Source organism: Strigops habroptila, chromosome 7 (genome assembly GCF_004027225.2).
Source record: "Strigops habroptila isolate Jane chromosome 7, bStrHab1.2.pri, whole genome shotgun sequence".
Lineage (NCBI taxonomy): Eukaryota > Metazoa > Chordata > Aves > Psittaciformes > Psittacidae > Strigops > Strigops habroptila.
Genome location: NC_044283.2, coordinates 59670341 through 59687728, shown reverse-complemented (window position 1 = coordinate 59687728; position 17388 = coordinate 59670341). Strand labels below are relative to the sequence as shown.

Here is a 17388-nt window from a genome sequence, read left to right as displayed (position 1 = left end):
ACAAGAATAAATCTTATCTAAGGATATAAAACCTACCCTATCTTTCTTTCTTACTTATTCTCAAAAGCACTGGGACAGGTAAATGCAAATGCCTACAGCTGTAGCCACTGCAAGTCACAATTTCTAAAGAGCAGAAATTCTACAGAGGTAGAAAAGATGGGCAGAAGAGCAGTTCTTTCTGGAAATCTCAAACTACCTTAGTTGCTGATATCACTAAATATTCCTTCAGTGGAAGATTTGGCTAATGGTCCAGCTTTTCTTTTATGTAAGCATGCCATAACTGCAAAAATGGGCAAACAGGGACCATTTCTCAATTAAAATAGGCTTCTTTTTTATCTTATCTGTCTTTCCATCCCAAACTTAACATGTTAGAGAACTGAAAATGGAAAAACAAACACTGTTTTTCAATATATAAATATGTAAAGAAGGTGTGCACCACACATATTAAAGAACAGGACTGGAATAAGCACAGTAACATGCAAAGAGAAGTCTTCCATGAGAAAGGTGTAGATCTAACAGGAAGTATCATGGGATTTTTTGAGTACTTCAAGACTACACTGAATAAGTATGGGCTTAAACCAGATGGGTACAAACCAGATCTCACATGGACCTCTGATCCCTAGGTAGGGATGAAAGGAGCAGTGAGGCTACAAATAAGTAAGGTACATGACATTGTATTCACATTAGAGCTCTCTATTTAAGGTACGTGACAGAGGAAACTGAACAGCTCACTGATTTGTCACACGCAATAGTCCCTCATGTGGCACCTCCAAGATCCAGAAGAAAATGCTAAATGTCTTCTCCAAGAACAAAGTACAAAAAGAAGACGAATGTTCCTGCAGTTCAAAAATCAAACCACTGAGTGAAAAAAATGTCACAGATGCCATACTCTTTTCCCCCCCCAAGAGACATGTTGTATGGAGATTTGTTGGATATTTCAGGTCATTAGAAAATAAGTATGACCCACTTAAAGTATCTTCACAACTGAGTTGTATCACAGACCTCAGACACTCAATTTTGGTTTAAATTACCCAGACAATCTCACGAGCCTAAGACACTACAGGTAATGATGACTTATAAGGGGGAGCTAAATGGCAGGTGAAAGCTTTTTATGAACTCCAAGGGGAAAAAAAAAAAAAGCAAACATTTTGTCACTGGGCATTTGAGAAATAATTAGCTCCTCATGCCACATTTCCACATCCATCAGTACATCCCAATCACTCTGTCTACAATTTAGCACTATCAGGCAATTGATCTGCAAGTGAAATCAGATCTATTCCCTGCCATAACTACCTGTCCACAGCAACACCTCAGTGATAACTGCCTGGTTTTTGCATCCTCAGAAAAGAAACTGAAATACTGCAAAGGCATGTCCCTCTGAAATCTCTCAGTAGCACTGCTTGTATCCCATTATTCCAGTTTTTCCCCTGCCACTGTAGTAGCGTGACCTTTTCTTTATTGTTTTATTGACCTGGGTTCACTCAGCACTTGGTATAATGGTACAGACTATAAATTATTTCCTTTGCTGGGTATTTTCACTAGGTATTCTACAGTAATTTATCATTACTTACTGGGCATCTAAGTAACGGGCAAAATACTTACTGCATAGTCATATATAGACTAATAATAACTAATACGTCCTTTTGGCTAAGGTGCCATTTCCCAGTAGTCCCTATGAAAGCAAGAAATGGTAAAACTCACGTTTCACAGCCTTCCTGTTCATGCTGGGAGATGAAGATCTCCGAAGCAGTGTCCCAGGAGTGACACCATCAAATAACATGCAAACATCTGACGGGAGTCTCAGCATTTAGGATTTTCTTTCTAATGCCAGCAGAAGATCACCCCGATGCTGAACTCCTGTACCTTTCCAGTTGCCAAGAAAAGGTATCAGGAGCTGCGTGAGCCTGCATTGTACAGCAGTGCTGCACAATGGCTTAATCTCGTTACGTGATAAATAGTCTTGACACTATGTGCCATGTGGTACACACTCAACCAGCTGCTTTAGCCCTTTCCTGGTGTCAGTTGAGAGCACTGCGAGCTGTGTGAGCTCAGGCTGACAGCAGAAGTGTAAGAGGTACACATGGAAATTCAGCACATATTAAACAGGAGAGGACACGACAGTCAACTCCAAGATACTTGAATGCTGTGCATAAAAAACCATGCCAAGCTCCCCAATTTACAGTCATCATCACAGCTGCCCCTGGCTCCTTCCTGGAAGCTTCCCTCTCCCCTTACGCCTAGCAGAAGACAGCATGTGAAGGTAGTTATGTGGCTATTCCCATACAAAGACCCACAGCCCACTGCAAAGGCAGAGACAACAACCATTTCTAAATTGTGGTAAAGCCTACCAGTAACAGCTGACCAAATAAGGAGTTGAATCATCATGGCAAGCGACCAGAACTGTTTGTAACACTTATGCTGAAACTTTGTAAATTCTTCAAAATCAGTCAAGTTACCAGAAACGAATTAACAGTTGGATCATTGCAGGACAGAATCATCACAGTGAAAATAATAAGGGTCACACTGTGATGTAAGCATGTTGATTTGCTGTCAATTATATTTTTGCTCTGGCACAGCTCATAATACATGTAAAATATTCCTATGGTTAGCGACTAGACTATTCTTTTACAACTGTCCACACATGATAAACAGGCAGGACAGCAAAGGACCACCAGAATCATTAAGCTCAGCTTCTGAAGCCCCATGGGAGCCAGCAACACAGTTACTTTCAGACAGTGAAAAAGCACCATCAAACCAACTAATTTAATATCCCCCCTCAGTCCCAACCCAGCAGTCCCACGAACTCCTTTCTCTGTTAAAAATTTTTTTTCATCCCAGCATACTCATGGACAGTCTACATCAATTTACTCCTGCATTATCACCCAAAATAGTTCTGCTCCCTCCCTGATGTTTACCCATCTGATGTATTTATCTGCTGAGGTTAAGGTTGCTCTCTCATTCTCACTAGAATACACAAAGCTAGGTCTGATTTTCTCTTAAGAAAGAGTACTGAAGCATGGTGGGTTACATTTAGGCAGCAGACATCACACACATACCAGGTCACATGGAAAACTAAACAACCCAAAAGCTGATCAGATCTCTTGCTTACAGACAGATGCATATTGTTTTTCTTAAGTTTCCATTACTCAAAAACACTACTTACAAAGTGCTTTCTTACAGCTTCTTGCTGCTTACTTACTAGTGTCCCTGGAGAGAAAAACCTAACTTAAGAAGGCCTGCTGGCATCAAGACAGATCTCTACGCAAATGTATGTTTTTCTAACTATCATTTATTATATGTTTCTGAACGATGAAGTTAACTGACTCCAGTTTGAGCCCTGTAATCTCCTAGGAACAGAAGGGGTTTCAGCGTCATGCATTAAATGTTAATAATGTTTTACATTCAAATTAATTTATTGACTTTTGAAGAATTTTTACCTGAACTGCATTTAAAATGGCACCTTCAAGACTTCCCACTTCCATAATATGGAATTGTACTTACTTTTTCTTTCTTAAACAGTGAATAAACCTGTCTTACAGTGGATGCAGAATGACATTTTGCAATACGTATGAGCAAAATTAGTCCCCAGTCTTGAAACCAGCTATTGAGTGGGGGGAGGGAAGGCTTGCTGCTATGCTTTCATTGGTAAACTTCATTTTTAGCCACACTGCAGAACTCTTGTCAGAACAAGCTTTTTAACTAGGACCTTTCCTGTTCACTTCTAAACTCCACACATTTTACGTTGAAGTTACTGAGATCAAATCAATTTGGGTTCCAGCAATGCTATTAAGATCCCCAATTGCTACAGTCAGATTATGACTTTCAGAGCCCATTTGCAAAACTCACATTTTTAGGACACCTCCATTTAGCTCCACTGAATACAGAGCCTAGGCAGGCTTTGTACTTGCAAACATGAAGTAAGACTTCACAGTCCTTTTCAAACTGTGAATCTACTATCTCCATCACTGTCTCCAAACTAAAAGGCTTTGCAAGTTTTCATGTTCTCCAGACAGGCCCTTTAATGTTTCTCCCTTGGTTTGATTACTTCTTCGGAGAAATTTACAAAAGAGAAGAAAAAAGAAACATCTGTGGGAACAGCTGCACAAATACTGCAACTGCCAGAGATAAGATTTCTTTCTAGCACCCAGGACTTCTTCTTTTGTGTGTTGCAAGACCACTTAGTAGTGGATAACCACAGTTACTATCCATGCATCTGACATGCAATTTTGATCTCAATCAAGGATAAGAGGTAAAAGCTCAACACAAGCCCACTATAGAGACAGACAAACAGACGCAGAGATAACAACCAGAAACCCAAATCCTTGAAGGAAACATCTAGAGGCTCCACCATATTTGCTTATTCAGCAAATAGGCTGCTTGCTCTGACTTCTTGTGGACAATCAAAATACCATAGTAGGTAATTCATAATTACAAGCAGATGTACAGCAGAGCTTCTTCATTCATCATTATGTCACATGGAACAACATTAAGACCCCAAATTACTCGTCACACTTTCCAAGACAATACTTTGATAATTAGTCAATGATATAATTAATTAAATAGAGTCCCAAAAGCCTGTCTTCATCTCCTAGATACATGTGTGCATTCATATACTTGTGTTTGAATTGCAGCAATCTGTTACTCTCTAAAAGGAATCAGTGAGAATGAGTTCTAGCAGGGATCAGGATAGGAAAGCTAAAGCCGTAACAGAACTCTGGCCAGGGACATTAATGGCACCATGAAAAGCTTCTACAGGCACATCAGAGATAAAAGAAAAACAAGGGAAAATGTGGGCCCCTTCCAGAAGGAAGCTGGAGACCTGGTTACCCAGGACACGGAGAAGGCTGATGTACTCAATGACTTTTTTTTGCCTCAGTCTTCACTGGCAAGAGCTCCAGCCACACTGCCCAAGTCACAGAAGGCAAAGGCAGGGACTGGGAGAACAAAGAACTGCCTGGTGTAGATGACCATGTTCAAGACCACCTAAGAAACCTGAAGGTGCACAAGTCAATGGGACCTGATGAAATATATCCGCAGGTCCTGAGGGAACTGGCAGATGAAGTTGCCAGGCCATTTTCCATCATATTTGAGAAGTTGTGTCAGTCCGGTGAAGTTCCTACCTCTGGAAAACGGGGACTACAATCCTCATTTTTAAAAACGCTAGACCCAAGGAACTACAGGCCAGTCATTCTCACCTCCATGCCTGGCAAGATCGTAGTGCAGATCCTCCTGGAAACTATGCTATGGCACATGGACAGTAAGGAGGCGACTGGTGACAGTCAACATGGTTTCACTAAGGGCAAACTGTGCCTGACAAATTTGGTGGCCTTCTGCAACAGGGCTACAGTGTTGGTGGATAAGGGAAGAGCAACTGATGTCATCTACTTGGACTTGTGCAAGGCATTTGACACTATCTAGCACAACATCCTTGTCTCTAAACTGAAGAATCATGGATTTGATGGATGACCACTCAGCAGATCAAGAGGAGAAGGACTTGGGGGTGTTGGCTGATGAGAAGCTAAACATGATCCAGCAGTGTGTGCTCGCAGCCCAGAAACCAACCGTATGCTGGGCTGCATGAAAAGGAGTGTGACCAGCAGGTTGAGGGAGGTGATTCTCCCCCTCTGTTCTGCTGAGACCCCACCTGCAGCACTGTGTTCAGCTCTACAGCACCCAAAACAAGAAGGATGTGGACCTGAGGGAGCAAGAACCACAAAGATGATCAGAGGGCTGGAGCACATCTCCTATGAAGACAGGCTGAGAGAGTTGGGCTTGTTCAGCCTGGAAAAGAGAAAGCTCCAGGGAGACCTTAGAGCAGCCTTCCAGTATCTAAAGGGAGCAATGCAAGAAATCAGGAGAGGGACTTTTTACAAGGACATGTCATGACAGGACAAGGGGGAATGGTTTTTAGCTGGGAAAGGGTAGATTTAGATTGTGTATTAGGAAAAAATTCTTCACCATGAGGGTGGTGAGGCACCGGAACAGGCTGCCACGAGAAGTGGTGGCTGCCCTATCCCCGGCAGTGTTCAAGGCCAGGCTGGACAGGGCTTTGAGCAATCTAGTCTAGTGGGAGGTGTCCCTGCCTGTAGCAGGGGGGTTGGAACTAGATGATCTATAAGGTCCTTTCCAAACCAAACCATTCTATCATTGTATGATTTTATGCTTCGTGCTATATATTGATAACTGCAATTCTTATTTCCCAGTCCAAGCCCAAGAAGGTTAATGTTATTAATAGGTTAAAGGTTAACATGATTAGCACTCCATTACAGTAACAATCAAAGTAGCCAGTTATAAATACACACAGCCATGGTGGCAACAAGATCTTGGAGCTATTGTAGAATGCGCAGTTCCTCAAGGTTTAGGGATTTACAGAAACTTTTTTTCCCCCAAAATACTGAAAGAATTAGCAACCATTTTGGGCATGGGGAACATTAACATCCATCTCATCTACAGAGTAGGATGTGAAGAATAAGAAGCAAAGCTAATTGTCTGCAGCCTCTGCATCATTTTTCTTTCTGAAGCAACTCAAGAGGGGCCTTTAGCATATTTTAAGTACCCTTGACTGTAGTGCTCGCCCATTTGCTAAACAGTCATTTAGCACACTAGGATTGCCAGAGCACAGTAGTACTTCAGCTTCTTTTTCCACCTTTACATACCCAGCTTGACAGCCAGCACTGCAGAGAAAGACTCTCTACTTGAGTAAATTCCAACATGCTTCAGGGGTTCTGTTCCACTTGAATTCATGTGATTCACTCTTGTGATGCATTTTCTAAATACTCATCCTGTAAGATTGTGCCCACACATCCCCACAGCACTACCTGGAAACATGGTTGTGAACTTTAAAAAAATCAAAAGCACAAAGATTCATCACAACTTGCTTTGCAACACCATCTCTTATCCTTCCTTATGTCCACACACTTCCAGCTGAAGAAGGCAAAAAGTCATTCAGCTCCTTTCCATCAAACCCCAAACAGAGAATCAGATGGTTTTCCCCCCTACATAAGTAACATCAAAACAAAGGAGGGTCAAAATTGAACAAATGGATGGCTACAAGGAGCCCAGCACACCATCTCCAACCGTGACTCAAGCAAACTCTCAGGAACAAGCAGGAAAACTAAGACAAGCATGCAACAATACTTTCATCTGGCTACCCCTTAAAACTGGGTTTTCCCTTAACTAACCACAGTATTTTCTGGCAAGTACTTGTGCATCTTAATTACACCTTATGTACATCTTGTGCACAGTACTACCTCCTTTCACTTGTTTTGAACATGCCACCATCACTCCTGGATACACCCTAGGATTTCTTTATTGTAAAATAAGGGAAAAATTGGCCTCTGCTCACCCTTTCCCCACCACTCATTTATGCAGTTTTCTCAGTCATCTCATCTGGCTGACAAGTTCCTTCCTGATTCACTGTTTCTTGGACAGAAGCTGTGCTGTGTCCTTGACCATTCTTGCTGCTCTTTTTAAAACCTTTTCTAGCTTAAGCTGCAAACTACTAGCACTTTTGGGCAGCAAGGGACTCCCCTGGTCTCACTTCTATCCTTCTCCATATTTTTCTTCTCACAACAGAGGATGTGGTAGCTGGGGAAAGTTACAGAAAAAGATAGAAAGGCAGCTCATGGAAAATCCAGGATGCTGCTGCTGGAGCCAAGGTCAGGTCATTTGAGTAAGGATTAAGTAGAAGGCTACTTTCTCTACTTACTGAAGGAGCACTTTACCTCCTTGCAAAACAGAGAAGTAGCTCAAAATATGGAAATAGCCAACATGTTTTGGTCCAGACCATACTAACCCAGGAAAAAGCATGTTTGGTTCCCCCAATTAGAGACACCTAGAGGGATCTTACTGGCTCCAGGACACAGGCAAATTGCTGGGGTTTTGCATTTTACTTTATATAACACTTCATGATTGTTCAATTTGGCAGGCCAAGAACACCAGTCCAGTTAAAATTTAAACTGCTTTAAAAGCAAAGACAGATGTGGGAAAGGGATGACAGGAATACATCAGTTACTTCTTGGAAGTAACGGACATGAAAAAAATCTTCAGTAAAGAGCTACTAATCATAATTGCTATTATACAGAACTGGACAGAACTAAATATAGGAAAACTAAAGGTATGTCATGACAAGAAACTATATAAACATTGCCAAGGAATTCTGCACATGTTGCTGAAGTCTGTCTCATTAAGCCAGAGCATAAAAGCCCCTCCAAACTAACCAGTACAACAATAAACAACAGAAGTTTGTCAAAGTTAAAAGCACTGAGCTCGTGTGCTCTCTCCTTCAAAGGCCTCTGGCACAGCGGAGCATGACATTTTCATTAAGAAAGCCCAATGAAACAAGAGCTGAGCCAGGCAGACACAATTAATTCAAACAGTTAACAGATAAGTCAAAAACCGTGACTGTAAACAAAAAGGAGCATCACACTGCAGGTGGTTTCCAGTCTCAGGGGAACTATCTTATTTTGCAATTTAGCCAATGACTTGGAAGAAAAAAGATAAGAAAAGAAAAAAAATTAAAAAAGACTGAAAAACAGTGCAGGTGACAAGTACCAAAGAAGCTGTTAATTGCAAAGAGGAAAGGCAACTGACAGCTGTCTATGTTCCTGTGCAGCAGAAGTTGGGAAGATCTGACAGTACCTGAGAGCATCCTCCTGAAGGAAAACCCAAGGCCCCTGTTCAACACAACAGTCCCATCTCTAGCATCATCACAAGACTATTTAATAAAGCACAAAGATCATTGTGTCTCTGGGTTTCACAGGACTGACCCCTAAGTATTACTTCCAGCGCTGGTATTAAAATGCCTAGAAGCATTTTGGAAAAACAGAAACCATTTTTAAAAGGCTGAAATAATTAAAGAACTGGACAAAATAATGAAGGAACTCCATTTTCCATTTTTACAAAGAGAAGGTAGAGAAGAATATAGTAACTGTAGAGGGAGCAGAAATTTGGATAAAGAAGGCTACTAAAAGAGCTAGTAAGAACCAGAGCTAACAAAGCTGGTTAAGTAAAGACAGTCAAACAAAACAAATTTGTAAAGCACATAATTTAAGACTGATGATAATTACTCATGTGAATATACTGCAGAGCATTAAGAGTCTATCAAGTGACTTTCTGTTAGCAAAACAGGATATTTTTCAAAAAATAAATGATCTATCTTATAATGGCAGCTAATCAAGGACCCTTATGGCTCATTTTGGATGCATAATCAATTAAATATGAAATAAATTTACAGCTTCACTTCAGTCCTTACCATCCACACTTTGATCACCGAAAAGTAACTGGCAAAATGGTGAAGTAGGAGTGAGTCAGGAAATGTAGGTGAAGCTGAAGAATAGGAAAGCATTTCTCAGCATGTAGCCCCTCACACCAAGATCAGCCACCTACAGACTGGCTGCCACAGCTGGATTGTGGGGGTACCTATTGAAAGCAAAGACCACAGAACTGTGAGGCTTGGAAGGCATCAGCTGCTGGCTGTCCTGCTGAGGTTTGGAAACCACAGAGACCAAAGCAAGCTGCTTCCTAATGCCATCCAGCTGCTTCTGGGAGCTCACACACAATGTCATAGAATGGTTTGGGTTTGAAGGGACGTTAAAGATCATCTAGTTCCAACTTCTCTGTCACAGGCAGGGACATCTTCCACTAAGACCACCAGGCCAGGCTGGATGGGGCTTTGAGCCCTTCCAGGGATGGGGCAGTGTCATGGCAAGGTAGCCTCTCCTAGCTTCCATAGTACTGCTGCCACCGAAGGCTGTATGCCTTCCCTGCTGCTATAAGGCTGGGATTTCAGCTCTGCATATCAAGAGTCTTCATCTGTCTCAACACAGGACTTGGGGATGTCTGCTATGCTGCTGAAGCTGAAGTACAGGCACATCTTTGAGATGTCTGGTATTTTCATACCCTTTTGAGTGCTATGTAACTGAGCCAACTTTCTCTCTCAATTAAAAAAGGGCAACCTAACCAAGCTTTTCTAAATAAATGCAGGCAAGAACTACAAAAAACAATTTTAACATGAAATCCTTGCTTTTTAGCATAATAATAGAAACTAACATAGACCAAACCTTACTAGTAGGACTTTGTGCAGTCCTACGTGTAGGAAAAGAATCTAATCTGGAAATTTGGCCTCTACTGTCTTTTAAATTTTCTATTCCTCCCAAGACTGGTAGTGGAATAACAAGTTTCATAAAAAGCTGTACATTTCCTTATCACCCAACATTACGGGCAACTTGGCTTTCTGCAACGTGTAGGATTCCAGGCAAGATAAATTGTAGGCAGTGAATTAAGAAAACCTGTACCAAATATTCTCCTTCAGTATTTTTCTTGTTTTAGAATGCCAAGAGAAGACAACCCTTTCTTTTCCTTCCGGGCTAAAAGCTAACATACGGTTCGCTCACCCACAAGACAGTTTACAATGCTAAAACCCTCCCTGTATGATGAAGTGTCGCACTCTGTTCCAGGAGGTCATTTAAAAAAGAAAAAATCATGTCAAGCATTCCCTCTGCCCAGTATAGATAAAGCCAGTAAGTAATAGCTCCAGGAATAAAGGGTACTTCCAAAGGCCTGCAGGTCACAATAAACACCAAACAGCCTGCAGAGAAGACAGCTAAAGGTAATAAGATCCAAATCACTTCGAACTACCCATCCTGAATTTCAACTCTTTTCTTAATTTTTTTTTCCACATGGTGTGTTTAAAAAAAAAATCACATATTTAATGAAGCAGCAAGAGATTAAAAGGTCCTGAGAGATGTGCTATAGCTGCACATGGAGCTCGCAGGGGTTTTCTATTCTAGTTACTTCTGCAGACATGACCTTACCGGGAGTTCAAACTATTACTTGCGAGGCAATTTCCTTTAAGGAACCTTAATTTCTAGCTTTCTGAACTCTTATCTTCAGAAAACTGAACCTAGCTACAGGACCATTGATAAAAGTGACCTTCATGCACTAACCTGCAAACACAGGAGAGGCATCTCTTAAAGGAATAACCCACAGCCTCCCACTCACATGAGTAAGTCTTGCCTTTCACACACAATCATGTTGTTAGCTGAATTTTCTACATGGCTTTACATTTTTTACTTACTGTGGGACTTTTTTTTTTTTTTTGGTGTTGTTTGGGGAGGAAGGGGGGCCAGCTACGCAATTTGTTCCAAACTAAACCTATCTAATTTCATTAAAGAATGAGAGCCAAGTAAAGAACAAGAGAAGAAAAAAGCAGTTGAGAGGACAACAATCAAATAAGAGGCAGACTTTATACACTATGCACAAAGAAACACGAGTTCTAAGCACATTTATTTTTAACACAAGTCATTAGTATAACATACTAGAAGATGCCTTCTGCAATAACAAAACCTGCCACAACGTGAAAATTTCACGGGACTGGAACCAAGCACTTGACTCTCAATCCTTCTTTCTCCCTACCTCTGCCTGTAACTCTGCATGTCTTCTGCGGGTATAGGATGCAACTTAAATGATTTTTAGCTAGGACAAGACGTTTTGCCCCTGGTATGGACAAATCCCCCTCCCTTAATTCTTACCACATGGGGAATTCTTTCCCCCTGAACACACGGACGTTATTGTCACTTTCTAGGTACAGAACTACCTCACAACACAAACTTAACTGCATCTTAATACCTGCTGATCCAATAATAGTTATCACCCTCTCCCAGCAGCTACGCTACTTAACATAGACAGAATCCACATTATTAGACAAATTTAGTGTTATGAAGTCACTGTGCTACACACAGAATTAATCTAGTTTCTTATTTCTACCCATACAGAAGAAGGGTACACATCTAAAAAAAACAAACCCACTGCTGTTTATTTCCAGTCATCTGTTGTAATGTTTGTAACATCATCAAACATGAGTTATTTACTACTCTCCAATTTGCTGAAAGAAGAAAACCCCGAAACTGACAATACACATGCAGGTTACCGCTAAGAAAGATAAATATTCCATACAAGCCCAATGGAGGGAAAAAAGAGAAGACAATTACTCCTTTATCTTAACAAGAAAGCCACTCAACAGATCTAGAAACTCACTGGAGATTCCCTAGATCTTCTGTGATTACAATCAAAATCCTTATGGTAAAGTCTGTCCCAGTGAGGACCCGATCTCCGCAAGCCTGCTGCAGTTACTTGTGTAGGAGGGAGATTCTGAAACAACCATCACAAATCCAAAGATGAACATTAACATGGAGATCGCAGAAAGCACAAAGGGCTTTTACTTATATTGAAGACAAGAAGTAGTCAGATGACACATACTCTGCTCGTACCCTTGACACCAACGAAAAGGAATCCTGTTATGAAGTATTTAACATTGTTAAGGAGTAACAGCACACAACACTTAGAGATGCCTACACACACACATGCCCGGCAGACAAGAACAGCCGTAACACACACAGACAGCTGCTGCCTCTGCTTCCTGGTCTGCAGCAATTATTAGTCCTGCAAAGACCACGATACAACCCGCATCGATGCTACCTACCGTGGGTTTAGCTGCCGTGCTGACCCAGTCCAGCGAGAGCTCCGAAACTGCCCTGGGGCAGGACTCCTACCTTCCACGAGCAGGGTCAATCTCCTCACCCATAAATGCGGTGGCTTCCCCAGACAAACTCGGAACTGGTGACAGCTTGTTTCAGCCTGACTGCACTCACAAGTTTCTCCTCCTCCCCTCCTCTCCGCGGGCTGCCAGCGTCACGCCAGAGCTCCGCGCTCCCACCGCCCTCCCTCCAGAAAGCCCCGGCGCCGCACGGCTCGCAGCCCAAGAAGTTGGGAAGAGTGTCCCTGTGCGCATCGATGTGTAAATACACACGGTGCGAGGAGCCGGAGCGGCCTCCCAGGGCCGGCCCTCAGCCGCAGCCCCGGTTTCGGGTTTCACGGGCAGCCGGCGGCACTGCTGCTGCGCCGCGGAGGGATCCGGCTGCGCTCCCGCGCATCTCCTCACCGGCTGCAGACGCTCCGATCGCTGCCCCGCGGTGTACCCCGCGCAGGACCGCATGGCCTCGGGAGTGCGGCACGGCCGGCGGGGACTCCCCACCTTCAACTAGATCAGGTTGCCCAGACCCACATCCAGCCTGGGCTTCAATGTCTGCAGGGATGGCGCATCCAACGCGTCTCTGGGCAACCTGTGCCAGTGTTTTACCACCCTCATTGTAAAACATTTCTTCCTCACACCCAGCCTCAATCTCCGCTCTCTTAGTTTAACACCATTACCCCTCATCCTATTGCAACTGGCCCTGCTAAAAAGTCTCTCCCCATCTTTCTTATAGGCACCTTTCAAGTGCTGAAAGGCCACAATAAGGTCTCCTCTGAGCCTTCTCCAGGCAGAACAACCCCAACTCTTTCAGCCTGTCTTCATAGGAGAGGTGCTCCAGCCCTCAGATCATTTTTGTGGTCCTCCTCTGGACCCTCTCCATCAGGTCCGTGTCTTTCCTGTACTTAGGACTCCAGAGCTGGGCAACCTGGTCTAGAGGAGGGTGTCCCTACCCATGGCAGTGGAGTTGGAACCAGATGATCTTCAAGGTCCCTTCAAACCCAAACCATCCTGTGATTCCATAAACTAAACACACTTTCAGTAGTCTTGACTCATCTACTTTCAAAAAGCCTGCATCTCTGCAGCTTAGTACTGATGGCCTGTTTAAGGAGGACTAAGGATTTTACCTTCTGTAGACCTGACAGAGGTTTCCACAGGACCTGTACAGGGAGGGCCCCGTGCCTTCTCCACAGGCCCAGCTCTGACTCAAGCCACACAGCAGAAATCAGAATGGGAATTATGATGGAAACCACAGCTGTAATGCGGTTTCAGGAGCTGCCATTCTTTCTCTGAATGGCACGACTGACTGTTCCCGGGTGACTCAGTGAGCGTGAGGCTGCACTCTTTTCCTCGTGCTCAGAAAGGGCAATGAATGATGTGTAACTTCCATCCTCCCTCCCACCACTTCAGCCCAGCACACCAGACCCCATAGTGCTAGTTTTAGGTGGAAATGCAACCTCTCTTGGAAAATCCCAATTGCTCTGCATCACTGGTCTCTTCTTTCAGATCCCCATCGGGAGACAAAAAGCAATTTCTAACACTACACCACAATAAGATCATAAGAAAAAATTACTACTACTAATAGTTGAAACAGCACATTACACTTTCAAGCCCAAGCAGGGTTCTGCATACTGCACACACTAACGACAAAACCCAGCCCATTTTCAGCTGCACACACCACATTTGGTGTTCCTCTAATGACTGGAGCTGGCAAATCTGTAAAAGCTAGAAAAGTGTTTTGTACAACCCAGAATCTCAGCCTCTGACAAGTGTCCAGCTTGGACAGACCTCGACACACTCCCACCAACTTCTCTCCCATGACCCATTTCTCACAGTTCTGTTTGCTGATTCCAGCTCCACCCAATGTGACAGCACTAAAGAATCCTGAGTACTACAAGAATTAGTTACAGCCTTTTGACAGCAACCAGCTTTGCAGCAAATTCCTCAGATCTATGAAGGTTTTCAATAGATGAGGTCTGAAGAACATTTACGTACTGTAACATATCACAGCTTGCAGCAGTGATAATAGGATACCACTGCACTGGAGCAGCTTCTACTTTTAACAGAAAAAATAAGAAAATAAAAATATCATTCAGCTGCCTGGTTGCCCATACTGAATCAAATCTCTCAACTCTGCAAGAAGGGTCGAGACCCGCAGCAGCGAGCCCTGATATCAGTGCCTGAATAAATGGGAGCGCCCGAGATGCTTTCCTCACCTTCCCAGCTTGCCATGACATAACCAGCCAGAAAAGAGAACTAAGCAAGATGCTCACTCAGCGTGAGGGCTGGTCACTGTTCCTGTCTGTGGAAAAGAAGTCCACAGGGATAAAACAAGGAGGAAGCAAAGCCATCCCTATAATCTCTCTGCCAAATTCGGATATGAGGCCAACAGAGGTCCTCAGCACCAGAAACAACATGCTGTACCTCACCAAAATGCAGCTTGTCCCCAACAACCACACCAGTTTGGAGAAACCATGGAGTCTTGATGACATTATGCCAGTGTAATTTTTTTTTCCAAAGAGTGTACAGGGTATATACATGGCTGCTCAGGAAGAGAAAGTAAATATGCACAAACTTTAGACGGCGAGGAGGACAGAATTAAACACACATATAGCAGGCTACCTGGGCTGGCCTTCAGCTTGGTTAGCTGCCAAACACAGGCTCACAGGGAGAACAGCCAGAATGACATACTAGAAAAAACATTTTTTTAATGGGCTGGAAAGCCTTCCACCATCAAGGACCGTGTCTGCTCTGATGAGGTGCCTGTACATATGGGAGCCTCACTTTATGCATCACAGTAATCGACATCATATAAATGCTTAACTTGGGCACTTCTGTAACTTGTGTCTCTGCAGATCTGTGGCTTTATTTGAAGAACAGCCATATTAACACACAAGACCCCTTGTTTAAATTAAAGGAAATTACTGTTCTGTTACTGTACTGTTCTCTTAAGAGAGAAGTAACCTCAGGGAAATTTCCAGCTACCAGAGAGAAAGGAGAGTGGCACAATGTGCTTCCTAAGTGCAGAGACACACAGGAAGCAAGCTGCAGGGCAGACTGGAATTTCTGGCTGCAGCGGTAGGTACATGCATACCCCCTGGTCCTGCGCCAGACCTCTTCACACACAGCGGAAAGATCACAGCCTTGTGTCTGCATCGCAGGTGCTTTCAAAAACTGAGCTGCAAAGCCACTCACATCCTTGAAGAACTGCACATTTGAAGTCTGGCTATTAATACATAATCACAACAACAATGAGACCTTTTGTAGTCAGATTTCCTTCCTTGCTTCACTTATTGGTGGCCCTTTGCTACTGTTCTTTCTCTCTGCAGTGGTTATGGTTTGTTAGCTGATACCCTTCTAAAGCTGAGTTTCAGACTGTAAAACAATTCAGCAATGGGCTCATTGCATTGAAATCCTTCAGCCTGAGTTGCCTATTCCACGTGGACATCATTAATATCCAGTCATTCATTAGCTACATTCATGAAGGGTCAGTAGGAACAAGTCTATAACTGAAACCATTTCTCCAACTCCATGCAGTACACAATTAAGGGTAAGAAAAGCCTGGTTTGGTGCTGGTAGGTACCCGGCTAGTTTTCCATGTCAAGAATGTTCCTGTTTAACTGATGGGATACCAAACCTGAGCAGACTGAGACATTTCAAAGACTTGACCTTTGCATGGCAGGGAACTAAGATTTTGAATCTTTCCCTCTGAAAGAAAAACACTTTTCCATCCTCTTCCCCCCTCAAAAAACATCTAATAGGGCAAACCAGGAGCACTTTACCAGGCAATCAAACAAATGGATGAAATCTGCATTTGCACAGGGCAGTTTGGGCCTGCTCGGACATGGAATACCCATGGCCGAGTGCAGGCAGTTCCAAAGGTAATTCTACTCCTCTGGGCAAACGTGCTCCTTTGCCAAGTGGGGTCACTTAGTTGGGGGTCACACAGTATTTTAGTCAAGTTCCCTCATCCTTGCTCATCTTATGTAGTAATTGCAAATCCATTTCTACCACCACTGAACTTCTTACTGTCCACTACTAAGCCTCTTGCCCTTAAGGCCTTTCATAGCAGTGGAAGCAGCAAATCTACCTTTGTTGCTCTGTGCAGAGCCTCATCTTCTCACCTCGTCACTGCAGAAGGCATAGCAAGTTATTTGTTTTAAATCTACTGCAAAAGTTAACTGCATGGCTGTTAACACCTGAAGATACATGCTGGAGGCCTGCAGGAATGCAAACAAGTCAGTAAATCAGACTTAGTCTGCAGGCATTTTCTGATCTAGCAAGAGTGGGTTCGCGCAGCTTGTGGACTTCAAAGAGTACGCATAGGAGGCTCGCTCTTCCCCTGTGTGTTCATGTATGTATACACACTCATGGTCTTTGGAACAGGGCTTCTTGCAAGCATCATGGCAGTCTGGTCAGCAAAGTGGGCAAATGTATAAGTAAGCAGGAAAAAACAGCACTTTTATCAATGTAACTAAACTCAGAGGGCATGTGCCACCCCCTGCAGTTTCTGTTGGTTAATACCAATGAGAAGGTGGTACCGAATTCACTACACATTTCAGGAAGTATCTGCTCATCTTATTCTCACTGGTTATGTTGTGCAATAGAACAGGCTGGACAGCCATTTTCCATTTTCAATTTTGTGGAAATTAGTTCACCGTATCCTTAACTCACAGATTAAATCTCTCTTATCTCCTCAGTGCCTGGAATATTTTGGAAGATGTAGGATTTTTAAACACTACTGTTTTAACTTTTATTGGGTATTTTTGAGTACTGGCTCACTCCTATTTCCTTCATTCATCCAATGTTACAGCTGTCAATAAGGAGAGAACTGCATTTTAATACAGCAGGTTTCAGCA

At 43.1% G+C, this 17388-nt stretch overlaps 1 protein-coding gene across 1 annotated transcript in view; it reads right to left on the bottom strand.

The window, feature by feature from the left end:
- The window catches only part of ARHGAP24 (Rho GTPase activating protein 24), a 210538-nt gene extending 197766 nt beyond the window's left edge, over positions 1-12772 (bottom strand). The window contains exon 1 of the mRNA XM_030491341.1: positions 12482-12772. The gene's annotated coding sequence lies outside the window, so the exon portion shown is untranslated. The remainder of the gene's footprint in view (positions 1-12481) is intronic.
- Positions 12773-17388: the final 4616 nt, after the last annotated feature.